The 26113-nt window shown below is 48.5% G+C and overlaps 1 protein-coding gene and 1 long non-coding RNA gene across 4 annotated transcripts in view; one reads left to right on the top strand and one right to left on the bottom strand.

The window, feature by feature from the left end:
* Positions 1 to 26113, top strand: part of Ptprj (protein tyrosine phosphatase receptor type J) — a 180847-nt gene that overhangs the window by 79833 nt on the left and 74901 nt on the right. The gene's annotated exons all lie outside the window — the stretch shown is intronic.
* LOC144377031 (uncharacterized) lies at positions 22355 to 25552 on the bottom strand. Its single transcript, XR_013437566.1, has 2 exons — positions 24036 to 25552; positions 22355 to 23943 (listed from the first exon to the last, which is right to left on the bottom strand). It is a non-coding gene; the product is annotated as an uncharacterized LOC144377031 (long non-coding RNA).

Genomic DNA, 26113 nt, shown 5'->3' with positions numbered 1-26113 from the left:
TGGAATGTGCCGGCCTCTCAGGCAGAAGGGAACTTCCACTTCTTTTCTGAACCCGGGTGGGAACCGTGCTGGCAAGGCCAACCGGGAGGATAGGAAGCTCAGTGTGGGGCTCGGGGCTGGCCGAAGGTTGGGGCTGGTTGTACTTTGGGTGGCCGCCGAGACCATTGCTGTAGGTGTCTCTTTCCTCTCTAAATGGTCACTTCCTTGGCTGGCTTGTGTGTTGGTCGTTGGCCACAAATGCGTGGCAGTGGTTCAGGGACGCCTCCTGGGATGCTGAAAGGAGAGAATCGGGCAGGGCTGAGGCCAGGGCTTCACAGGAAGACAGGGGAGCTGGCTTGGCCTAGCCAGGCCACTGACTCATTGTAAGATCCAGAGGGCGTGGCTTCTGGGCCCTGGGCTTGCTTTTCTGTCTGTAAAATGGGTGGGTTAAAGGAGCAGAGCCATAAAGCTTCTTTCATCTCCTGAAAGGGATGTTTCAAGGCCCATGTCAGGATTGGACACAGGGCTCCGTGGTTGGTCCGATGCTACTGGCAAGTCTCAGGAAGCCCGCAGAGTTAACCCTTTCAGGGAGCTCACAGTGAAGGGTGTCCCGGGACTGTGTGGATGATGGGTCCTTTGGGCATAAGCTCCAGGAGGATGAGGACTTGGTTTTTCTTGCATATCTCTGTGTCCCCCCTGCTTAGAACTGGTCCTGGCACAGGGGGTCTCCATGAATACTTGGAGAGCTCAAAACTCCCGATACTAGCACCTGCTGGGTGTTGGGCCTCAGCTCTTTTTGCCTTCACGGGTTTGACTTGTTTGAATGGGGACTTGAGGAAACGGACCTTTGGAAGGAAGGATTTTTACCTGTGTTTTTAGTGTCTCATCCAGTTTTTTTCTCTTTCTTTTCCTCCCCCCCCCCTGCAGTGCTGGGGATGGAAACCAGCACCTTGTGCATGATAGGCAAGTGCTCTACCACTGAGCTAAACGTCCCCAGCCTCTTTTTTACATTGTTTTTTAAAACCTCTTGCTCCCCTGCCCCCCCCCATTCCTTTCTCAATTTCTCTTCTTTACATGTAGCACTATCACAAGTTAAAGAAACAGTAAAGATCCGTGTGGTGGATTGCACTGTGTATTTCTGAACTTATTAACTTCACCCAGGCTCGGTTTCCTGATCTGTAAATAGAGGAATAGTGCCCACCTCTTCCACTGCCTGGGAGTCACTGGGGGCTGAGACCAGCCAGCATATGTGACCGTGCTGTGTGAAGGCCTGGGACCGCAGAAGCGATGGTGTGTGTGAGCAGGGAGGGCATGCTGGGCCCTGCCCCAGGGCAGAGCGTCTCAGGTTCACCCCTCCTAGAGAATTGGAAAGGAATCCTCAGGGATGGGCTCTCAGCCCTTTCTAGGGCAGGTCCCCCTGCTCCACCCCCAGGTCTGCAAGTATTTTGGTATTAAAAAGAAACCCATATTTTATTGTGAAACCCTTAAATTAGCAAATCTCAGGCTGGGTGAAGTAGGCTTCTCAGGCAAACCACATCCCTCATGTGCAAACGTCTGGTGAAACAGTGCTTCATTTTTTTTTTTTCTTCTTTCTACCAGCACTTACCACTGTCTGACACGAGAGAGCACGTTTGCTTGCTTGTTTGTGTATCGTTTGTGCACGAGGCCAGGGCTTCATTTTGTTGACTTCTCAATTCCCAGCTCCTGGAGCGGTTGCTGGCATGTAGCGGGTGCCCAGTAAATATTTGTGGGATGGATGTACGAACGAATGAGCAAGCACTTGGCTGTGAAGTTTTTTGACTTTACTCAAAAAGAGAGTGGTTTGGGGGTTCCTGAGACCCCTTTGGGAGCCTGCAAGGTCAAAACTATGTCCATAGTGTTAGTCGACTGTTACTTGCCTTCTCCCTCTCATTCTCTCATGTGCAGATCTCTGTGAACTGGTATTTCCCAAGTAACCGATGCTTGATGACAAAGCTATGCAGGGTAAAAGGAGCCATTCAAAGTGCAGGGGACACCCTATAAGTATGTACAATTTTATTTGTCAATTAAAGAAAGAACAACAATCAAAAACCCCCAAAGTACAATAATAGATGCAAAGACCAGTGGATTTTTATACAACAACATGAAAAGTTCACGGACAGTTTCAGATTCCACATTGCAGCCAGCCATCCACTTGTACAGTTTTGGTGTAGCATCAAGAAAAATATCCACACTTACTGAAAAGCCTGTGAAGACACCCCTTTCCCAGCTGCTGTTGGTGTGAGTCCAGGGTTTCTTCACCACCTAAAAAACTGAATTGTAACATATCGAACGCAGAGGCTTGTCTCTCAAGCCAGATCTGAGAGAGACTTGCAAGAACTTAAAATCACGTCACCACTCTTCTCACTTTTGTTTGCACTGGAAAATAGCATCACTTTTCATAAAATGGTTATTTATGTTAACGAGCCATAGGTTTATTATAAGTGAAAGCTCTTTGGAGTCTTCGAAATTCTACAAGCATAAAGGGGCCCTGAAACCAGATTGTTCAAGACTTGGGCTGGTTAAGACGGAGCCTCGGGGACCGAAGTGATCTTGTAGCACATCATTCAGGAGTCTCTTCTAGGTGGTTGATCAGGTTTATTCATCCTCCCTGATGTCAGGAGCTGTCTGTCTGAATGATTGATCTGTTTGCCTTCCTAGCCTCGTAGGTTTGGGTGAGTCGCACTCTCCGTGTGTCTTGTTGTCTTGTGTGTTTAAAGATTGGCCGGAGTGGCCGGGGGCTTGTGTGGTAGGAAAATGCGATGGTTTTCCTCCAGCTGTGACACTTTCGTATTTAATTCCCGGAACCTTCTCCATCTGTTAGCATTGTTCACCCCTCTGAAAAGAGATTGGTGAGAACTGCAGCAGCGAGAGTTGGTTTCAGGGAAGAGGTAATGGGGAACCAGGGTCGCCTGTGAGCAGGAAGGACCTCTGGATGTGGGGACCACTGCACCTTGCTGATACGGAAATGGGGGCTCTCTGAGACCTGGGGCTGTTACGTTCATCCTGGGTCCCAGGCTTTCCCCAGCCTGTAGCCTGAAGTTTGGTGTCTTATCCTCACCCTGTAGTCCAAGACGACAGCAGTGAGCTCACCTGGGGTTCTGTCCTGGTGTTTATTGGGTCACTGAGGTGGTTGGCTTCAGGCCACCTGCCTCTCCCAGCTGACCAGTTAGTGCCAGAAGACACTGCATGTTTATTTTCGTGGCTCCTCTCCAGCTTCCTGCTGCTCTTCCCAGAGCAAGGGTGGTTTAAAAAAAGACTGCGTGCGTGTGCTTCCCCACTTTGAACGTCAAATGATGTTGAAATCTGTTTTTTTTTCCTAACCTGAGTGTGTTTCACATTATTGTGCCCTGGGGAGCTGCACACTTTTGACAGAAAATGGTTAAAACTTGGGTTGAGAAAATCAAATGAACCAATGTCTCTAATACACTGGAGCTTGTTGCCTGGCTCCATGATGATGGTGATGATGTTGATGATGATGTCATGCATTGTGGTGATGATCAACGTTGTTTCTCTTGAGTAATCTTGATAGAAGATTTGTACAACTCACCTTGTTATTTTTTTTTTTTCTGCAACTAAAATATACTGTAGCTGGGCACAGTGGTGCACGCCTAGAATCCCAGCGGATTGGGAGGCTGAGGCAGGAGGATCTTGAGTTCCAAGTCAGCCTCAGCAATTTAGTGAGGCCCTAAGCAACTCAGCAGGACCCTGTCTCAAAATCAAAAGGGCTGGAGATGTGGCTCAGTGGTTAAGCAACCTTGGGTTCAATCCCCAGTGCAAAACCTAACCCCCCCCCCCAAAAAAAATCAAAACAACAATAACAAAAAAACATTATGTTCTTCCTGTATGCCAGGCACAGTGCTGCGTTTCATTTGCTGGGATTAACAGGGTTAGAAATGCATGTGACAGTGGTTCCCAAACACTGGTCTGCAGATTGTTCCAGTGGTCCAGTTTTTGGGGTGGGGGTCCATGTTAAGAAGAGTGAAAAGGACACAGTACTGAGATTCTCACGGAGTTAACTGTTACTCATTTCAAAGAATTCTCCTTCAGTTAGAATAAGTCCTTCCTGAAATTTTATTTATTTATATTTATGTATATCAGCAGAATGCATTACAATTCTTACTACATATACAGAGCTCAAGTTTTCAGGGGGAAAGTATATCCTTTTGTGAAACAAGAATGACGATAGGTGGGAAGGTAAAAAGTTGTGAGCCCTGTGTTGACCTTTAACATTTTGGTACGTGTGATGTTTGAAAATGCAGTAGACTGTGAAATCCCAAACACTGGTAGATAAAAATCAAACAGCAGAGCTAGATGGGATCTCAGGAATCAGTCAAGGCACACCACCTTCCTTTTACGGTTTAAGTACCTGAGACTCAGAGATGGCATGGGACTTGCCCAAGGTCACCCAGCAGATTGGAGGTCAGTCAGGGGCTGAAATCCAGACAGGATGGTTATAGGCACCAGTTTTTTGAGTTAGCTACACCTGTGCTTAAATCCTCTCTCACTTATTTATGAGCTGAGGTCTTACCTGGTGTACCTATGCAAGTGGTTCACACGATCCTTTAATGAGATGACTTGGCTTAGGAGAAATTTTGGCTCAAGAGCAAAGGAAACCCTCTTCTCTTTGCCTGGCCCCCTCCCCCATTAACACATAGGTCCTTGTGATAAGTCAGTGAGGGACAGCAGCCAGAGGGTTTTATTTTTAGCAAAGACTCTGCATTTGCTACTTATGATTCTGAGTAATCTGAGTTGTTTCTTGGGCTGTTCCTCAGCCTTTTCTTAGGGCTCTTGTTCTTAACTGCTGAATGGTTTCAAAGATCTGAAACCCCTGCCTCCCTGTCCCCAGCCCCAGGCACAGGTCTAAGGAGGATAGAGTAAGAAAGGCTTTGCCTCAGACTCAAATGCTGTTTATGCAGCTTGTCACTCTTCTCTTTCTTGAGATGACCTGCCTGCCTTTTGGGACCTAAGATGATTGACAGTGATAACATTCAATTATAGCATTTTCACTCTCATCTGGGGCACCCGGCAACAGCCTTTTAACAGAGATATCACAGAGTCGCAAGCATGCAGAAATTCTCATGACGTACCATCAAATTTTAAGACCAAAGAACATTCCGTGCTCCCTCTTGAAGCCTTATAATAACTGACATAAATTACCTTGTGGGAATGGAATGGTCCTGGCGGACCGTGCTTTCCTGGTGACAGTGTGGTGACTCCATCTGTTCACAGATGAAGGAAACATGGTGACTTGGCAAATGGTCCCAAATGCCCCTGGCTTGTTGCCATAGGATTGTCCTCGAGACCAGGGCACAGTGATGTGTGAAAAATGACTGTCTTTGTTCTTCGTGTCCAGTGGCCCTTCCTAGGCGGTGGTCGACACTGCTGGGATTCTGGACCCTGGCCAGGTTCTGAGGTCTTCTACCTGTTACTTAGCTATTGGTTCTGAAGGATGGGTGAATTAGATTCCCATCCTGGGCCCATTTGTGCACCAAGATGGGCCCCTCTCCTTTGCCCCAGGTGAAGGCCAGGAATCGTGTGTGGATTCTGTGCTGGGGCTTGTTGTGCTCGGCTCTGGGTGGTGTTAACAAGGCAGTCTCTACCCTGGCATGTCATATTAAGAAAATTTAAGTTGCACCAGCTGAGTCAAGTCAGCTGACAGACTTTGCTTTAGAACTCTGCGAGGAGTTCATCCTCCATCGTCTACCCAGTTAGCACACTTCTCTCTCGTAATTTCAGTGTGACACCATTTGTCATCGCTGGTCAGTGAGTCATGTGGCTGGGAGGGCCATCTGCCTGCTACGGTTGAGAACCACTTTGAACGTTTTTATTTTGGCTGTTTATCGTGCCCAAATGTGTATTACACGGAATTAAATACTGTCTCATTTGTTTTTATTGTGAAAGGAAGCTGTATCCTGTGTTAAAAACACATTAAAAAAATTTTCCCGCCACCTACCACCTGAAGACACCATCGTTAGTGATTTAGCCTGTGTCTTTTAAAAAAACGTGCTCAAGAATTGATGTCATACTGTCCGTGGACAAAATTTAGGTGGAGTTGATGCATACTTCATTCCAAGGGTGGTCGTAAGATCGTGTGTGTGAGATGCTTAACACGATGCTTGGCACCCAGCCATGTTCAAAGGAGGTGACAGGAGTCTTTCTGCGGGCTCAGAGGCGGAGCACCCTGCTCCAGGCCCCAAGCCAGGCAGTGGAGTGCAGCCTAACTCCAAAGCAGTGTCACGAGGATTTAATGAAGTAGCCCACATCAGGCCCTTAGGGCAGTGCTGCCTTCTATCAGCTCACAGTAAAGGTGACTGTTATCATTCAGGAGGAATGTGGGTAGACACCTTTTTCTACCAAGTGAGTGTTTCACCCTCTCCCTCCACCCCTCTAGTCTGAGTGGATCAGGGACACTCTCTTTAATTTCTGATGTGACCTGAGGGCCCCTGTCAGCCTGGAAATGGCCTGGAGGCAGACACAGGATTCGTCTCCCCTGTGCAGCCCCAGGTGCTGTACGCCTTTCTCCTTCCTGGTGCACGTCTTCGCTCTCACAGCCACTTGCTCCCCAAGCCTCAGGGCGTCAGTAAGAGTGGTCTCTCCTTCCCAGACCTCCAGACCACCTGCCCTTTCTTAAAGCTCCTGCACCCAACATTGCCTTGTCCCCTCAACCTTACCAAGGACGCGGCTCTGGTGTCCTGTTCCTGGCCAGAGCAGAGCCCACTGGCCCTCAGTAGTCAGACCTGCACATCTGGGTGGCCCGAGTGTCTCCATTGCCCTCCTAGACCAGAAGTGGGCACTCCGGCTTCACAGGCCATTTTCCTTTGCCCTGGAATATCTGCTGCCCCGGCTCTCAGTGGGCTTGTGTGTCCAGGAATGCCCCTTTGTCCTTTCCCGAGAGGGTGAGGTCTTGGGTGCTGGTCTTCTAGTTTCCTCCTGGATCTGTTGGCCAGCTGGTCCTTTCTGCCCAGGCATGTGGCCAGTGCCCTCCATGTTTGAGCCATTTAGGCCAAGCCCTGTTGTGCTTCCCACGGTGGAGGAGGACACGGCCTGCCCACTGGAGCGGGCGAGGCTCTGGGCTGGTGCAGGGCTTCCCATCCAAGGCTGCTTATCACTTGCATTCCAGACAGCGCAGACAAGGGCTTTTACCTGTCTGCCCGGGGGTTCCTCAGTCTGCAGGCAGGCCTTGCCCTCTGTGATCAGGGCCATCAAGGCCGTGGGCAAGTGGCCTCCCGGGGAGGGAGGGCCTGTGTCAGGCACTTAGCTCCTGGAGCTGCCACATCTAGTTGCATGGCCTTGGGTGATTCCCATTTTATGTTAGCACCTCACACTCTTCACTTGTAGAATGCAGCTAATAGCATCCCACATTTCACAGGAATGCAACTGGGATTGCTGGAAGTGTTGGGAGAAAAATCGCTGGGCCTACGGGCAGAGCTTTGTAAGAGTGTGCCGCTGTCCTAACGTTATTCTCATCACTGTCATAAATTTGCATTTTCTGTTACTTCCCTGTGAGGAGTTAAGCGTGTGTATTTGTATTTAAAAGATTAGTCTCCGACATAAAACTCATTGGAAACTGCAGGGCAGGATGGGTCTTGTTTGGTTAGTGGTGGTGGGTGACGGGGGAGAAGTCACATACCCAGCTGTTCTCACCCTTGCTGTCTTCTTAAAGGCAGGTCTGGACTGGCTTCCTCCTAGTGAAAAACAGTAGTTGTTGATGTGACAACTTTTCCCTTTCTGCTCTGGATTTGACCTTTTGTTCCTTCAGGTGATTGTTAAATTTCTTAAGATCACCTGCTTCCTCGGGATTGGTGTCAAGACAGGACAAAGCAAACCAATTCAAGGGAAGTCAACTTTTGGGAAGTAACTTCCAAAAAGTACTGATTTTTTTTTTTTTTTTTTTTTTTACTGGGGATTGAACCTGGGGTGCTTAAGTATGGAGCCACATCCCCAGCCCTTTTTATTTTTCATTTTGAGACAGGGTCTCGCTAAGTTGCTTAGGGCCTTGCTGAGTTGCCGAGGCTGGCCTTGAACTTGCGATCCTTGGGCTTCAGCCTCCTGAGCCTCTGGGATTGATCCTAACTTATTTCAAGTTGTCCCTTCCCCACTGGAAGCTTGTTTTCTGGGCCCAGAGGAGGCAGCATCGGCTGGGAGTTGGGCTGGGGCCTGGGGCACGGCTGCTCTGTGGGGTAGGGTTGAGTCTCCCTGTGAAGCCCGAACATACGTAGTCTGTAGTGTTTGGCAACAGAACTCCTTGTTTCTGAATTCCCCTGGGTGCTGTCCAGAAATGCAGGTGCTTCTAGCTGTGAGACAGTGAGGCTGTTGCCAGACTGATAAGGTTGGCGACTTGCTTCTGAAAAGTGTTCTTAAATATGTACTTTCACTGAGAGAAAAGAATTTGTGTCACGTTTGAATAGTCTGCAGTAGGAGAGGGGGCAGTATGTGCCATCCCACGGGATCTTTGAATGATTCTGTGAAATTCGAAGGCAGGCCTGACAAATCTCATTTTATAGACCCAAGAACAGTGGCCCAACCAAGGCGAGGGATGGAACCCCAGGGATGGAACAGGTAGTTAGATCCAGGACCAGAATGCAGGTCTCTAGACGTACAGGTATTCTTTCATTGTCCTTAGATCAGTTGTAGAGTAGGAGGGTGGCCTGTGACCATGGTGGCCTCTAGTGCTGTTTCCACGTGACCCAGCCTGCTGGCTGGCCGACACAGCCCAGCTCCTCCTAGAGTCTAGGTTCTCCGTACCTCCCCACCCCAACTCTGCACCCAAGCTTCTGGTAGCCTGTTTATCCACCCATCCCTTTCCCTCCTAGCTCAGAGCGCCTGCGGTGGCTGTTTGCAGAGAGCCACAGATTTGCTCAACGTTGCGTTGACAAGAAGCCAACCATTTATGAGCTTATTAGTAACACCTCATAGGCAGTATTTCTCCTGACGGATGGCCACTCACTTGTCTGCTGCTTCCTTATTGGCCAAGAATCATTTCTCTGGAAACTAATGATTAGTTGCAAATTGCATAAAGCAGGAAGCTTTTTCTAGGGTGCCCACGTGTGCTCATGGATCAGTTTCTCAGGATCTTCTTTAAATGACAGAACAAGTTATGGTTGAGGGTCTGGCGCCTTTCATCTATGCATCTAGCCTACAGGTATTTATTGGGCACCTACTGTGTGCTAAGCATTCAGAAGGGAGCAAAGAGAGTGATAAGGCATGCCCTTTAATGGACACTGTAATTGCAGAAATGAGGTGAACAGATACCCACAGGTGGGAACAAAGCAGAGCACTGGGCATGGTGCAGGGAGCACTGGCCAAGAGGGGGGAGGAGGTCTGGGTTTTATTTCCTGCCTCCTACCTGGCAGTGCTACCTTGGGCTGGTCACCTGGTTTCTCTAATTTCTCGCTTGTGGAATTGGAGCAGTGCCTGGTGTCTAGTAATCAAGTAATCTCCTGATAAAAGTTAGCTGGTGTCATTGTCCTTGATGATGATGACGACGACAATGGATAATGTTAGTGGATTAAAAATTGAAACGTAATATTCGATGATTGGAGAGGATAGAGGGGTGAGTACTGTGATAATGCAAACACCTGTGAATCCACAGCCTGATCATTCCACCTACCTGTGCTGTGCTGCTTCTGTAGCCTGTTACATGCGCACCTCAGCCAGACCACACCATTCTGATGTTACTGGGTCTCAGCATTAAGTAGCTTTTAGTATATCTGTGCATGGCTCCAGGTCACCTACTGACCTGGAGTATATTAAGGTGGGGTCACATGGTTCTGGCTGACTTGTTTTTTTGTCACTCAGTATCAATTTTCTAATATCTATCCATCTTGTAGCGTTATAGCAGTTTATTCATTTTTATTGATGTGAACCATTAATTGGTATGATATCCTGTAGATTATTCATTTTCCTGAGTGATGGACATTTGGCTTTTCCTACCTGTTGGGCTGTTCCTGATGCACATGTGTCTTGCTGTGCGTGGAATGAGAGTTGGTGCGTGCGTGTGTGTGTGTGTGTGTGTGTGTGTGTGTGTGTGTGTGTGGTAGAGCATCCAAAATCTATTCTCTAGAACACAGTGCACCCTTATTAACTATAGGTCCCATGTTGTGCAGTGCCCTCTAGATGTATTCCTCCCACATAGCTGCAAGTGTGTACCCTCTGATCTGTGTGACCCCACCCCCTGCTCTCCCTCACCCCTTAGGACTTGCAGCTCTGCTGTTACAGTGAAGTTGACTTACGTTTAGATTCCAAGTCCAGCTATACATTGCATAACAATGGACTGCAGCCCCAAAGTTTATAATGAACTACAAAATTCATGTTGCCTTGTGACATTGAAATTGTCATAGTGTTTTTTTCCCAGTGTAGTCTTCACAAATTTGTGGTATTCCTTGTGTAAAACATACTGTACTGCTAGTAACATATGGTACATATAATTACATAGAGTACATACTACTTTGATAATGTTAATAAACTATTATGATATTGGTTCATGTATTGACTTATATACTTTTTTTTATTTATTTATTTATTTATTTATTTATTTATTTATTTATTTATTTATTTATTTATTTAATGATATTGGGGATTGAACTCTGGGACGCTTAACCACTAGCCAACATCCCCCGTCCTTTTCATTTTGCATTTCGAGACAGGGTCTCACTAAGTTGCTTAGGGCCTTGCTAAATTGCTGAGACTGGCTTTGCATTTGCAGTCTTCCTGTCTTAGCCTCCTGAACTGCTGGGATTCCAGGTGTGTGTCACCATGCTCAGCTTAAAAAAAAGTTTTTGTGTCACCATGCCTGGCTTAAGATTTTTTTTTTTTTCTGTAAAACAGCAGCCTCATATGAGTCTCGTGTTAACCATGTCTCCTGATTGCATGAAGAGGCCACATTGAGTGATGGACCTGTAAGGTTGGTGTAAGTTCACTCCATGATGTTTGCACAGTGATGACTTTGACTAGCCCAGTTCTCAGAAAGTACCCCCCATGTTAAGTGATGAATAACTGTGTGAGTGAGATCATGAAGTTGTTTTTTTTTTTTTTTTTCCCCCCGGCCTGGCTTATTTCACTTAGCGAATTACCTTCTAGGTTCATCTGAGTCGTTACAAAAGGCAGAATCTACTGCTTTTCTGAGGCAGAAGAATACTGTGGATATGTATGTTGAGGTGTATATCTGTCTCAGCATTTCTTGTCCAGTCATCCATGGGCCAGCAGTCAGGTTGTTCTCCTCTCTTAGCTGTGGTGAATAATGCCACAGTGGGACATGGTGGGTGGCCATTATGGAGCGAAGGAAGTTCTTTTCTAGTCTAAGTTTGCTAAGGGTTTTTCATGGATGACTGTTGAATATCCCCAAATGCTTTTGCTATACCCACTGAGGTGACTTGGTAGGTTTTACCTTTAATCTAATCACACAATAAATGACATATATTTTCTATTTACAAATCACACTTTTGTTCCTCTGGTAAATCAGTTTGGTTGGGATACTGCTTAATTTGCCTTTTTGTCACTGTGACGTAACCTGACAAGAACAACTTGAGGAGCAAAAGTATTTTGGACTCATGGTTTCAGAGGTTCAGTCCACGGTCAGTCAAGTCTATTGCTCTGGGCTTGGGGTGGGGCAGAACATCTGGTGGAAGGGCATGGTGGAGGAACACTGCTTAGCTCATAGCAGGTGGAAGCCGAGTCCTGGGAGCGGGGGAGAGAGAAAGAAGGCGGCCTGGGACAGATATAGTCCAGGACTACGCCCCCCAGCAACCTGTGTCTTCCAGCCATGCCCCACCTGTCTACATTTACCATCCAGTAGTCTACCCAAATTGGAATCCATCAAGTGGATTAATCCACTGGTGAAGTTGCAACTCTCATAATCCAGTTTTTTCTCCTCTGAACACTACATTTCCTCATGCATGAGCCCTTTGGAGGATAATCTTAGATCCAGACAGACATTGTTTTTATACATTGCTAGATTAATTTTGTTTGGAATGCTTGCATCTGTGATCATGTATATGGTTGGCCTGTAACTTTCCTTTTTCATTTTGTACTTGCGTGTCTTGGTATCAAGGTTATATTGGCTTCCTAGGGTGAGGAAATGCTCATCGTTTAAAAAAATAATCCTTTAGTACAGTTTGTCTAAGATAGAGTGTAGATGAGTAACGAAAGCCTGTCTGAAGGAAATGCTTTGTAATGTGTTTCAGGACTTTCATTAAATGTTTGGTTAAAATTTTTTTTTATATTTCTTTTTTATATTATTTAAAAGTTTTACCCTTGGTAGCTGTCCACATGCTCCTTTGACCTCCAGCCTCACCAGTTTTCATGACATCGTTATGAGTAAAGTCTCTGCTCTCTGTTTGGTGGAGATGAATTGTTAACCTTGTACCATTTGCAGGTTTACATCTATGCGAATCAGACTTTTATTGATCTCCTGCAGTCCAATGAGATGCAGAGATGGATGGAATGACTTTGGGTTTTGTGTTTTCCCGAGTTGCTTTTTTAAAAACAGACTCGATACTCTGTAAAAAGCACATGTTATAAACTTGTAGTTTTAAAATGAAGGCTTATTAATAATGTTATCCGATTTTATGTGGGTTTCTCATAACATTTAATTTATCAGGAGGATTTTGCTATTCTAGCATAAAAATGGGAAGCCACTGGTTGCTAATGGCTTCTGCGGCCCTGACGATCCATGATGAAGTGTGCTTTGATTATGTGTCAAGGTGAGTGGGGCGGACCTTTGACAGGCTTGTGGTTGGAGAGAGCCCAGCATTAACTGCTGACCTTGCCATCCCCAGCGAGTAGGTGTTGAATGAGCGCGGTTCCTTCTCAGCCCTTCTTTTTCCCTGGTGGGTCATTGGCTCCTGAGTAAGATAGATGCATGCAATGGAGGAGCTGTTAATAGCATTTACTCTGTCTTAATCCTTTTTAATCCCATTCATATTTCAGCGTCTGAAACTTGGCAGGATGTCAGAAGCTATAGTGCGCACAGGGAAATTTTTCTTTGAACAGCAGGGACCAAGTTAAAAATTCCCTCTTATCTAATTTGTTAAAACATGCAAGAGTAGAAAATTCCCTCTTTCATCACCAAGAGATCTTGCTGGAGCTTCTTATTATCTTTAACAAATGGCAATAATCAATATCAAGCTTACCGAGTACCCTAATGAGATACTTGTGGCATAAGCTTACTGAGATGGCTTTGACAGAGGCTGTTGTTTGAAATCAGTGGCGTCTGTGTTAAACCTGTTGGGAATTTGGACCAGCATTAGTGGCTGCTCAAACGTGTCAGCCCAACCTTATGATTAACTGGACCTGGAGAATCCTAGTGAATAGTGCTGGGCAGACCTAGACCCTGATCTCTACTGAGATATCTGTCAAACCTGAGATTGGGTGAGCTTTTTGCTGTGTTTACTGGGATGGGTGTATTTGAAGTCCTTTTGTGGCCTTTATGGATATTTTTGGTCTATGGGAGTTCTTGGTAATAAAGCCGCTCCCAAATGCTAGATTTTGGATTAGACTTTGGACCAGCTTCAGGGTAATGCTTGCCCAAGAACATGCTGTCTTCCACTTCCTGGCCTTCCTCTTCTGAGTTCTGGCCTTTCTTGGGCAGAGATGGGTCTTGTCTGGAGGGAAGACCCTTTCTGCCACTTGAATTCTTGCCCAGCCCTGGGGTATGAGGGCTGGGGCGGGGGGCAGGCCATTGTGGGAGAAAGGCTGAGAGCTCCTGGAGGAGCATTTAGGGTTTGAATCAGTTGTGTCTTTAAAAAAAAATCTACCCATTTTGGACTTGTCTGTGGAAGCAATTAGGGAGATCACAGGACCGTTTCTGATTCCTGATTCTGTACAGTGTCTATTCAGAAAAATAGAAAACAGTCAACTGGAACAGGGGATTATTTGAGCACACACAGAGTCCTGTTGTCTCAGCAGCATGCCCTCAGACAATTTGCCTTTTAGTGAAGTTTAAGCCCATGAAAGGAAATAAAAAGTGTTTTATTAGATGGCAAAGAAAGATGGACTGGACTTAGGAGACTTTGAGAATTCTAGCTTTTTCTTTGTTAATGCAAACTTTGGAAGAGAGGGACTCTTTCTATAATGCAATTTATTTGCACAATGAGGTAATTATTGTTAATAGCTAATAATTATCTTCAACTGGGTAAAATACCATTGAGCTTGAGAGAGAAAGAGAATCTTTTTCCAAAGAGTTAGCTATTGCTACTTCTGAAGAAGAGTCTACCTTGTGGATGTAACTGCCTAACATTTATTAAGCCCTCTATTTTGCCAGGGCTCTCGTTGGGGGGGGGGGCAGGCACAGCTGTGGGGGGGGGTCAGGCAGCAGCATTTCTCCTGTGGATATGTGCAGACTGAAGCTTCAGGATCATCAGTGACTCACCCAGTGTCCTTCAACTACTAAATGGTGGGGCAGAGATCTTAATCCAGCAGTGACTTCCACAACCATACAATCTTTTTTTTCTGTAAAATGCTGACTTGTTTAATTTAGCACAGTTCATTGCAGTTGACAGACTATGTGTACGTCCGTCGTGCATTTTAAGTGTTGACTTTGTTTCCTGAAAGCACACAAAGCCAAGCCAGGGGTCCACGAATGTGACCAGTAATGTGCTGGGTGGACAGATGGTGCCAGTCAATGGGCAGGAACGGGATTTACTACGCGCTGAGAGGTGGAGGATGGGTCTTCCTGACCTTGATAGGAAAAACATTTCAAGTTCTTGTTCGGTGGGGAAAATCACTCTTAGCCCAAATTCGCAACTAGGCCGACGGGATTACTTTCTAAGATGTGTTGGATTACTGGATTTGTCGCAGGGAGAACTGGAAGAAGCTGTCAGAAGAAGGGAGCATTCTCTTTGGCCCTGGTTCTCTTCCCAGATTAGTCTGGTTCTTGCCCAGTGAGAACCTGCTGGGCAGGTGGCCTGGGGGTTCCAGGAAACCGGGCCCTTCCTTGTTGAAAAACCATTAGAAGTTATTTCAGCCTATTGGTCGAACAACTCCCAACCCTTCTCCTAGGGCATTCGGGACCTTTCTGGAGGCTTCTGCGTTGTGGCTGCTGCAGTCAGGGGGACCCTGGGCTGTAGCGTCCTTTCTCCTAAAGTGCCATGTGCCAGTGGTTCTCACGCTTCAGGGTCACTTAGAGAGCACCAACGTCCAGAGCAGTGGAGGTAGGACAGGGCCGGGCCTTTGTATTTCTTACCAAGTTCCCAGTTCTGAACCTGCCAGAGTCCGAGAACCCCTTTTTGTGCTTTCTGGACGTGCTATCCTTTCCCCACCCTCGGCTCCACGGCTCTCTGTTCTTCCCCGAGGCCCAATTCCAGCTGGCTTTCTCGCTGCCCGCCCTCTGCCCTGTCATCCTTTCAGCCCACATCCTGCTCAGCCCGTCCAGCCGCCTGTCAGCCAGTCAGTGGACAGCGACAGTGCCTTGTGCTCCAGGTGAGCGCCAGGTGCGGAGCAGACCCACAGAGGAGCTCGCTGGCTCCGCTGGGGAGGGATTTCCGTGAGTTATCCTGGCAGGGGAAGGAGCCAGAGTCAAGTAAAGAAAGGAGGGAGTGAGACGGCCTTGCTTTCTAGGTGGCAGGAGCAGCACTGGCCAGAGTAGGGGATGACCGCGGGTGGTTCAGGGCCCCTGAGGTGTGTGTGTGTGCGGAAAAGCCTGTGTGCAACGGGAATTCCGCTTTCATGAGTCACCCTTTCCTCTACAGAAGCCCTGAGTACCTCTGTTAAAAAAAAAAAAAAAGGCCCGTATATTGAAAAATTATGAAGATGACAAAGGAGAGACATAAAGCAGTGGAATATTAAAGGAGTTCGCGCCAAATTAAAAAATTAAATTTAGTGGTTCCACCTAAAATAAGATAAAAGTCTTTCTCTCTCTTGCTGGCCTTTAAAAAAGCAATTTGGGATTGAGGAGACTTTCATTCTGTGCCCTCCAGTGATCTGAGGGCCTGGCAGAGCCACAACAGTAAACGGGGGATGAATGAATGAGCTTCAGACCCAGGTGTGCGGGACAGATCACTCTTAGCTTTCTGCGCCTGTTTCCTCAATTGTAAATAGAGGCAGGTGGGTTTAGATCATCCCTAAGATTTTATCCTACTGTGTGACTGATCACATTCATCATTGATTGTCCTTGAGGCCCTGAAGTTCACACACTCAGCTATGCCCATGGAAGCCCAGGCCAGCTGTCTCAGACCCCAGAGATCCCGGTAAAAGTCCTCTGACCTGCCCGTGCCGAATGAGCACAGAACAGGGAAGGCGAAGGGCTAGGCGTGGGTGGATAGGAAGAGCAGCCCATTTTACCCTGGCAGAGCTTGTACTATAACCAGAGAGAGGAGGTGGGCATGTGGTCAAATAGATTGGTGCATGCTGAGTGCTCCCACAAGGTCAGCTGCATGCACAGGATGCCACGGGGCTGCTCTGGGAAGGCATCTCCGTGGCCCCATGCTGTTCTGATCACCAGGTATCCTCTGTTGACGATGGACTCACATTTCAAATTATTTCAATCTCCCAAATACCCTGCATTCATTAAGAAAGACTTTGTTCCATCCCATGTCTTATCAGCCAAAGATTTCCAGTTGGAACTTCATTCTAGCCTTGAGAGATCTGTGTGCTTTCCAAAACTGAGTTGATTGAAATCCAGCCCAAAGCAAAGAGACAATGGTAATAATAATAGAGTTGTCCTCTCTTGAACATTGCCTTGTCCCTGATACCATTCCATTTAATTCTCGCAAGTGTTTGAGGAGGGTCTGATCATAATTCTTATTTTTAGATGAGAAAATTGAGTTTTAGCTCAGTGCTGAAACTGGTAATTGTCAGAACCAGGACGTGGAGCTAGGATCCGACCACAAGGCCCATACTTGTGGGTTCTGTCCAGGGTAAATATGTGATTTAGGGCAGGGTCAGCAAACTATAGCCTGTGTGCCGGTTTCAATCACTGCTTATTCTTGGATGGGCTATGAGCTAAGAATGGCTTTCACATTTTTAAGTGGTTGAAAAACAATCAAAGAATAATATTTTGTGACACATGAAAATCACATGAAATGCAAATTTAATGCTTGTTAATAAAATTGTATAGAGACACAGCCATGGGCATTAGTATATTGTAGGTGGCTGACTTCACTACACTGGCAGTATTTTTCTTTTTCTTTTTTTGAGTAGTATTGGATTGAGTTCAGGGGGCACTTACTAGTGAACTACATCCTCAGCCATTTTTATTTATTTATTTTTATTATGAGACAAGGTCTCACTTAGTTGCCAGGCTGGTCTTGGATTTGCAGCCTACCTGCCTCAGTCTCCTGAGTGGCTGGGATCCGGGGTATGTGCCACCATGCCCAGCTACACACTGGCAGAACTGTACAACCTGCAGGGCCTGAAGTATTTACTGTCTGGCCTTTTACAGAAGAAGTTTGTTGACCCTTCAATTTAGGACATTCATCAGGCTTGATGAGATGTTGAGAATCACCTGTCATCTCCTATCACCATCTTCTCTGTGGGCCAGCTCTGCTGCGCCAGCTCTCCAATAATTTATTTGACGACTCCGTCTTCTTTTCACTGCTTGGATGTTAAATAAAAAAGTGTCTCCTGGGTGATGTTTATGGCTTGACAGCATCTGCTGTGATAACTGTGTGGCTTTCCTGTGAAACCCGTGTTTGGGGGCTGTTAGGTTGCTGATTGGAGAACTGTCGTGTGGATGTTCTGGGGATGTGCTGTGCATTGGATGGGAAGATCCGTAAGGCTGACTTTCCACCGCCCCCAGACTTTGAGCCCACGTTGAGACTGTCCTGGCACACGGGGAGAAGGGCACCAAGGTCTTGGGCGCTCAGCCAACCTTGGCAGACCCTGCTGGCAGGTGTGGGGAGTGGGGTTGGTGGTGGCTTTTCGGGAAGCAGTGTGTTCCTGGCTGATGCAGCCTGGCCTCCCTGGGGGCTCGGTGCAACTCTGGCTGTGATGGGCAGTGAGACCCGAGAAGCGGCAGCGAGGATCGTAACCCCAGGTCCCCTCGGCATGCAAGAGAGCCCGGAACGCCCACTCGCTCTCCCCTGCTGTTCAGGCTCCTGTGTTGGCAGATTCCCCTCCAGCCCTGCTCTTCTCAGTCTTGTGAGACGGCCCACTCCTCTGGTGCTCCATTACTCCACCCTCCTCCCCGAGGCCCTGCTGGAGGTGATAATGATCATAATAGCTAATATTGACTCTGCACCCTCTGTATGCCGAGTTCTTCACGTGGATTTTATGATTGAAGACTTGTCACAATAATCGTATGAGGTAAATACTGTTTATACCACGAGAAGTGGGAGGGCGGGGGGACTTTTTTAAAGAGCAGTTTTAGGTTCACAACAAAATTGAGAGGAAGTTACAGATGTACCTCACATATCCCTGCCCTTTTCTTGTAGTTATGAAAATTATCAAATGTACAAAAATGAACTTCCAAACACCCACCTCTCAGGCTCAGTCCTTTTCAGATATTTCACCCTGCCCTTGCTCCAGCTAGATGGTATTGTTGATAATTGTCGAAAGTGGTTAAGTAGATTCCCGAGTGTGTCCTCTGTAATTCCTGTGCTCCATGGTGGCAGTGCCAGGTTGACTCCCTCTTATGGGTGTCTGCTGACATTGATAGAGCCCGTACTCCATGCTGCTTAATTCCTTACATGGATCCTGCAGAGTAGACCATAACTTACAAGCTGTCTTAGTCTGTTTTCTGGTGCTATTACAGAATGTCAGAGACTGGGAAATTTATAAAGGAAAGAGGTTGCTTTTGGCTCATGGTTTTGTAAGTCTAGGACCACATCTGCTGAGGGCCTCATGCTGTCTTAATTCATGGGGGAAGCAGAAGGGCAACCTGCTTTCATGGTAACCAGGCCAGTCCCCTCTTCACTTGAGAAAGGCATTGATCCACTCACGAGGGTGCTGCCCCCTTGACCCAAACACCTTGCATCATGCCCCGCCTTCCAGCACTGCTGCATGGAGGGCGTAGGTCTCAGTGGGAGCTTGGTGGGGACACACTGTTCTTAAACATGGCACAGGTGGAGTAACTCATGAAGTCAGGTCATTGGCCTTCGGACTCTTTGCTGATTAAGGTTTTGGTGCCAGGATTCAGACCTAACTCCAAGTCCTGCTGATTTTTCTACCCTTGTCTCAGTCCCCTTGTCTCAGTCCCCTCAGTTCAGAATAGCAGGGTCAGTGGGCGGTGGCTTGGCGTACCATGGTGGCTATTGGCTGTTTTTACTCTAAGGGGGCTGGACAGGGCAGGAGGGAAGGGGACTGGTGGGATTTATGGAGCAGTTTTATTAGATTCAGGGGATGGAATCGAAGTCTTCGACTAGAAGATCCGAACTCTCTGCCTTGCATTTTGATTTTGGGGGGTTTGGACCTAGCGTTGGTGGCGAGGCGTGGGGAGGCAGTGGGAATTTGGGGGCAGTCGAGTGTACATTTAGTATTCCCTTTGTGCTCATTCTTCACGGCTGACATTGGCTAGAAGTCTCTTCCTGAGAGAGAACCCGAGAAAGTAAACAGTCTGTTAATGATTGTGACCCGGGTGTTGTGGCTACAAGGTACACTTCAATCAAAGGTCACCAAACTCAGATGTCTTCAGGGCCAGTTGGGAACATAAATAAATGGATTGGGCCAAATTGTGAAAAGTCACATCCTCTCAGGCCTTCGTGTGGTGGAGGAAGCCCACAGTGTGGGTGCCACGTTGCTTGGCAACTGCCATTTGTCCTCAGCGTTGGGGTGACAGTATCTGGGAGAGACTGTGAACACCAAGCACCCCCCCCCTCCCCAAAGGGGATTGACAGTCAGATCCAATTAATAACTTGAACGTGGCCAGATAAGAAAACCAAATCCTTTTTTTTTTTTTTTTAAAAATTTTATTTGAGAAGCTGAAAATCAGGATTTAAAAACTGCTAAGTCTCCCTGTTTTTTTTTCAATCCTTAAGATTTTAAGAAACATCACGGGTCAAACAAAAGGTGCCAGTGGGCTAGATCCAGACGACGGAGCCCTGATTTAGCACCCCCAGACCTGGTATCTGAGGTGGAGCAGGGGTTCAGACCCTCTGGCCTCGGTGAACGAGGACTGAGCCCTGAGGAACGCTCTGGGACCTGGGCCTCAGGCCCAGCGCTGTTCTGGTGGTGACCCCCGCGGGGGCTTACTCTGGCCTTCAGTTGTCCCAGGGAAGGTAGGCCACTTGTGTTCTCGAGGTCGCTCGGGAAATCCGTAAATGTCCATCTGAGTTTCATTTCATATCCGCCCCTCACCCTTTGAGTGTGTTTAAAATGATAATGAAAATACTTGTCCCCGCATCTCTCCCGCCAAGTCTGCCTACAGCCGAGGCTCTCAGCCTTTTCACTTGGTTACATTCAAAAGAAGAGCAGGGCCACTTGAACTCGGAAGAGGCTGCTTTCGTTGAAGAATACGCTCACATACACACACACACACACACACACACACACACACACACACACACACACACACACAGGTTTACATTCATACATACCTAGATCAAATATGAAGAGTGGAATTCTAAGTCTATATGTAGTTCTTCATAAGATCCTTAAACAATAGTTCTGCTGCTAAAAATACCCATGGACACTTTTGGCCTGGGATTTCGCCACCCTCAGCTCTAAATCTCAAAGAGTTCACATAGTCTCACCCAAATAGTGCCTCTGGTGACTCTCTTCTCAGTGCCTTTGGTAGAGTCCCTCATGCCTCCAGTTGGCCCGGGTCTCGGGGAGAGGGGCCACCTGGGCTGTGCAAGGTGCTTGGTCCTCCTCTCTTTCCCCGAAGCCTCCTGTGGTTTTTTTTGAGCACAGAACTGTGGGTTGTGCTCTCTCCTCTCCACCCTTCCTTCTGGCTGACAGCAACGAGTTCAGTCACTGACTTGCCAACGAGGCAGAGTAGGCCAGCCGTGATCGTCTTGCTTTGCCTGCCGTCTTGGGCCCTGGGTACCCTTGGCCACGCTGCCTGCTGGCTTGCCCATCCCCTGCCTCTTGGACTCTAGGGTGGAAGCAGATGCCGGGGGCTCAGGCCACCCCACAATGCCACACCTGCCTGTGGGAAGTGTTTGCAGAGGTGTTTGCTGCCTGGCTTCTGGGTTTGGTGGGAGGGCCCACCCAATCTGCCATTTTCACGATCAATGATTTGCTTTGGGGGCTTTTTTTTTTTATTTTAGGGAGCCGTTGGGTGATTTTCACATGGGAGATACAGGAGGACTAGGGAGAATGATGGTCTTTGAGAAATGAAGTCTTTGCATGCTCCAGATCCCATAAAATGCTATTTGATTTTAAACATTGCTTGAAGCGGTTCACATTTTGGTTAATTACGTCAGTGAGTAAAAATAACTATTGTCATATGGTGTGTGGGCTTGGTTTTAGAAGGATAAAGAGTCTATTGTTACCCATTGTGCTATTCAGTCACTTATTACCCACCCTTGAAAAACCAACGTGTATAATAGAAAACCTGAAGCTTTGTCAGTTGTTAAAATCCAGGCTCTGCCAGTTGGCTCCTTTTTTTTTTTTTTTTTTTTTTTTAAGAATAGTGCAAAAGCCGCATCAGTCATTCAGTTCGGCTGGCCTGATGGCACCTGGCTGTGAGGCCCGTTTGGGCCCGGCCACCTGCAGGCCTGGGGTTTGCTTTTGATTTCCTGGTCTCAGTGGAGACTTTCCTGGGGATGAAGCTGCTTAGTGCTGCCTGGGCGTGGTTCAGGTCAAGGGCTTCAGGGCTCGGCAGACCTGGGCCAGAATCTGTAAGATGCCCTAAAGGCTCTTAACTTTTCTTTTTCTTTTTTTTTTGTAGCAGGGATGGAACTCAGGGGCACTCAACCGCTGAGCCACATCCTGAGCCTGTTTTGTATTTTATTTAGAGACAGGATCTCACTGAGTTGCTTAGGGCCTCACTGTTGCTGAGGCTGGCTTTGAACTTGTGATCCTCCTGCCTCAGCCTCCTGAGCCCCTGGGATGACATGCGGGGGCTGCCACACCCAGCGGGGCTCTTGACTTTTCTGAGGGCCCGTGTCCACGTCTGTAAAATGGGGATAAACACAGCTGCTGCCTCCCGGGACCGTTTTAAGCCGAAGCACAGTGACTGGGCAGCAGCGAGGAGCTCAGTCAGCCTAACAGGTAGCACCGACCAGGATTAAACTTCACGGGACAGGGCCACTCCTGAGGCTTTTCTGCCACTCTTCCTCTGCAGGCTGCCCTCAAACCACTTGAGCCCCTCCTTTCCTGTCCCCAAGCTCACGAGGTCCTTGCATCCTCTGCCTGCTCTTCCGGTGGCTCCTGGCTGCTTGTCCACATTGTGGTATCAGGCTTTGACTTTTTTTTTTTTTGGGGGGGTACTCAGAGTTGAACTTGGAGGCCCCACCACTGGCTACTTCCCCAGCCCTTTTAATTTTTTATTAAATTTTTTATTAAATTAGGGTCTCGCTAAGTTGCTGAAGCTGGCCTCTAAGTGGCTGTCCTCTTGCCTCAGCTTTCCAAGCTGCGGGGACGACAGGTGTGCCCCCCCTCCCCCCCCCCCCCCGCCCTGCCACACTGTCACTTTCTTTTGGTGGGTCTCTTGCTGGTGAGCTCTTGGGACCACCTGAGTTCCCCCCCCCCCCCATCTCTTCAGAGCCTGGGACGGTGCAGGGTGGAGGAGGAGGCATGAATGGAGGGACTGCACAGGTCAGAGGTCGCCCAGCAAAGCCCAGGGGCAGCGGCGGCAGAGGTTCTTGGAGCAGGGGAAGGTCGTCAGCTGGGAGTAAAGGAAGTCTGTTTTGTTCACGTCTTAGGAGAACCTAGACGTGGCACCTACAGGTCAGGCACCTTCTGTCATTCTGTAGTTGGTGAAGGGGTGGCTCTGTGAGAGCGCAAGGACCAGGAGCAGCTGGACCTGACCCCAGATTCCCAGGCTCTCGGCAGTGACGTTCTGAGGTCTGTGCTGCTGTTCTGTGTGCTCCTGTGGACCCCTGCTCACCTGTCCCCAACCTGCTCTGCCCACCAAGATGAGGCTGACCTTTATGTTCTACACCAGGGGTGACCTTGACCTCTGGCTTCCCATTGGGCCAGCCCAGCAGGAGGCCCCAGCCAGAGGGCCTCCTGGGAGATGCCTGTTTGCTCTTTCCTAATGTGGCTACCCCAGGATTCTTGCACATCCCTTGCTAATGTCCCTTCCCCTACCCACACATTGCAAACAGACCTTTCAAACTCTCCTTACCCTGGTTGAACATGTTTCTGGGAAGTAGTCTAGTAGTTCTGTTACGTTTCCTCTGTAGATTGAAGAGAGAGGCTGCTAGAGGAGGGGCATCCGGGTACATTAGGGCCCGGCTGTCCCCCCTCCGTGTTCACAGGAGACTTTAGGCTTTGGTCTTTTATGTTCCAAACAAGAGGATCTAGAGAGAATTACAGTGAGAATCTGACAGACTGAAACAAAAATATATGGTAGCAGATAGAATCCTGTCTGGCACCTGCTGATTGTATGTGTATGTGTTTATGGGGAGCATCAAAAAATGGATCCCACCTGAGTCTGTCTCAGCCCTAGGGTGAGGCTGTTCCATTCGGGGTCATGAGGACTTGGCTACTGCGGAGAAGAGGGAAGTCAAGGAGCGTCGGGCCGAGAAACAGAGCCCAGGGAGCAAGAAGTCCACAGTTTGTAGACAGGGAGACAGGTATCAAGGAACGGTCATGTCAGACAGCGGGGAGGAGGAGAAGAGGTTGGGGTGTTTTGGTGTGTAGTGTTTCATGGAGAGTGAGGGGGGTGGGGATTTAGAGGTCTAAGGCGGACATGACGGGTGAGGCCCTGTTGCGTAGTTGTGGAGTGAGAAGAATCCAGGGTTCAGAGTGGATCACTGATGTCCCTTCTGCAGCTTTGGCTAAACAGGGATGGCGTGAGGAGCAGCGTTGACAGTTGCTTTTTCTTTCCGGCCAGGGGGAGATCCTTGTGACTGGAGCCACAGTTCCTGGAGGCTGGTGGTTCCCAGAGAGGGTTTGCCTCTTCAGCAGAAGGGAAGGAGAAGTTGTGAAACAGGAACCCATCTCTGAGGGAGGGAGCCAGGGCTCCGCAGGGAGGAGGAGACTCTCCCTACCTCCAGGCGCTGTCTGATGGGCTGTCCACCACACCTGGGGGGTCTGGGTAGCCGAAGCCTTGGACAGGACAGAGGACACCGCTCCCTTCCTCCTGTCATCGCTGGGTGTCTTCTCGCTCCTCAGGGTTTGCTCCTGTTGTCCAGCTGTGGGGGTCGGCAGAAGCATTGGGTCCCCTGTATGAGTGACCTTTCAGGGCAGTAGCAATAAAAGGGTGAGTTTTGAGTACCCAGGACAGGAGGGGCTGAGGACCCTTGGTGAGAGGGGGTGAGGCCGAGACCTGGGCTTGGGTTTTGGTGCTCCTCCCTGGCTGTGTGTCCTTGGACAAGCCACTTACTGTCTCTGGGCCTTGATGGCCTCCTCTGTATCTGGATGGTTCCTTTTCATACTTGGGGGAAAAGAATACTCAGGAGAGTAGGAATTTCAGATTATCCATGGTTTTTGTCAATGGGACCTGAGCCTTGGCCATGTTATCTGTGCAGAGGGGACAGAAGCACCTTGCAGGGTTGCCGTGAAGGTGACGGTAATAGTGGCAGCTGAAGGAGGTCGTTGACGCTCTTCCTCACCCCCAGGAGCCAGACGGGTCGGGGAGCAGAGGTTGAGCTTGCAGCCTGCCTGCCCGCAGCCGGGGCTGCTGCGTGGTGCCCTTCACGGTGTCGGAGTCTAGATCCGTCTCGTAGCCTGACGCACGACTCTGCTGAGACGGGGGTTGCAGAGAGCCCAGCCCAGCACCCGGCACGGGGCTGGCACTTAGTGAACTTGGGTCACTTCTTCATCCTCCTCCGGCTGCCCCGGGCTCTGGAGCGCCAGTGTTTTTGGTTCAGTTCAGGGTGACTGCTCTCCCTCTTCTCTGCCTCCCCAAATCCACCTCCCAAGACTTATTTTCCAACAACAGCCTCCCCCCCTCTCCCCCAGCAGTGGCTGGGCTTGATCATACAGTCACCCACTCTTATCTTTTTAAAAAATCAAGGTGAAACCTATATAGCATAAGAGGAAACACTCGACTTCAGCGGCCTTTAGTACGTCTGCAATATTGTGTGACCATCGCTTCATCTAGTTCCAAACACGTTACCCACAGGAAACCCCAAACCCCAAACTCATTAGCAGCCTCCCCTCTTCCCAGCCCGGGCGACCACTAGCCTGCTTTCTGTTTCTGTGAAGTCCCCTGTTCCGGATGTTACATGTCCATGAAATCATACAACAAGTGGGGCCTCCGTAATGTTTTCAGGGTCCGTCCCCGTGGTAGCGTGGATCAGTACTTTGCTCCTCTTTGTGGTCAAAGGATATTTGGTCCCGTGGATAGACCGCACTTCAGCCTCTGTTGGAACGGGTTGGGTGGACTCTGCCTTTTGGCTTTTGCGAATTCGGCTGCCCTAACACGTGCTGTCTTTCATGCGAGCATGGCCCCCGGGTTTCAGTTTAGGTTTTGGGACTGACTTCTGGTGCCCCTCAGCCCTGGCCACAGGGCGGGCTGGTTGATAACCCTCTGATCCAAGGGTCTGCCAGGTCCCAAGGGAAGGGCTGGGAGCTCAGGGAGATGTGCCCCTGGCACGGAGCTTGCCCCTCTTTATCAGGTTTCATTTCCACCAGAGGGAAGTACGGAGTGGGCGGGATGGGCTTATCTCCAGCCTGAAGCCCCTCTTTCCCGCTCTTTTCCTCTGTTCCCTGGTCCCTGGGGCAAGTTATGGTTGCTGCGTGATTTTGGGTTGTGTAACCCAGGGTCCTTATCTGTCAAGTGGAGATTTACAGCTGCTGCTGTACAGTACCGGAGTCCCAGGGAGGAGCTGTGATGTGCTCACTTCTTTGCCTTCTAGGATCGGGAGAGGCTGGGGTGGAGACCCACTGTTGGAAGGTCATTCACGAGGGATTATTTCTGTGGAGTCCTTCTCCATTAGTGGGGAAGGAGCTGAGGTTATTCTTGTCACTATGCCTCTCTGTCAACTGGTAGAAAATTGTCCCCCAAAAGTTTCTTTTCTGCTTTGCATGTGCGTCTATGGAAACTGATCTCCTCTGGCACAATTGGTCTTTGACTTTATTGGAGAAAGATGAGCTTTCTGTTGATTGCGTTCTCTAAAAAGGT

The sequence above is a fragment of the Ictidomys tridecemlineatus genome, chromosome 4 (assembly GCF_052094955.1).
Source record: "Ictidomys tridecemlineatus isolate mIctTri1 chromosome 4, mIctTri1.hap1, whole genome shotgun sequence".
Classification (NCBI taxonomy): Eukaryota; Metazoa; Chordata; class Mammalia; order Rodentia; family Sciuridae; genus Ictidomys; species Ictidomys tridecemlineatus.
The sequence above is the reverse complement of the archived record's forward strand: the minus strand, read 5'-3'. Positions and strand labels throughout refer to the sequence as shown.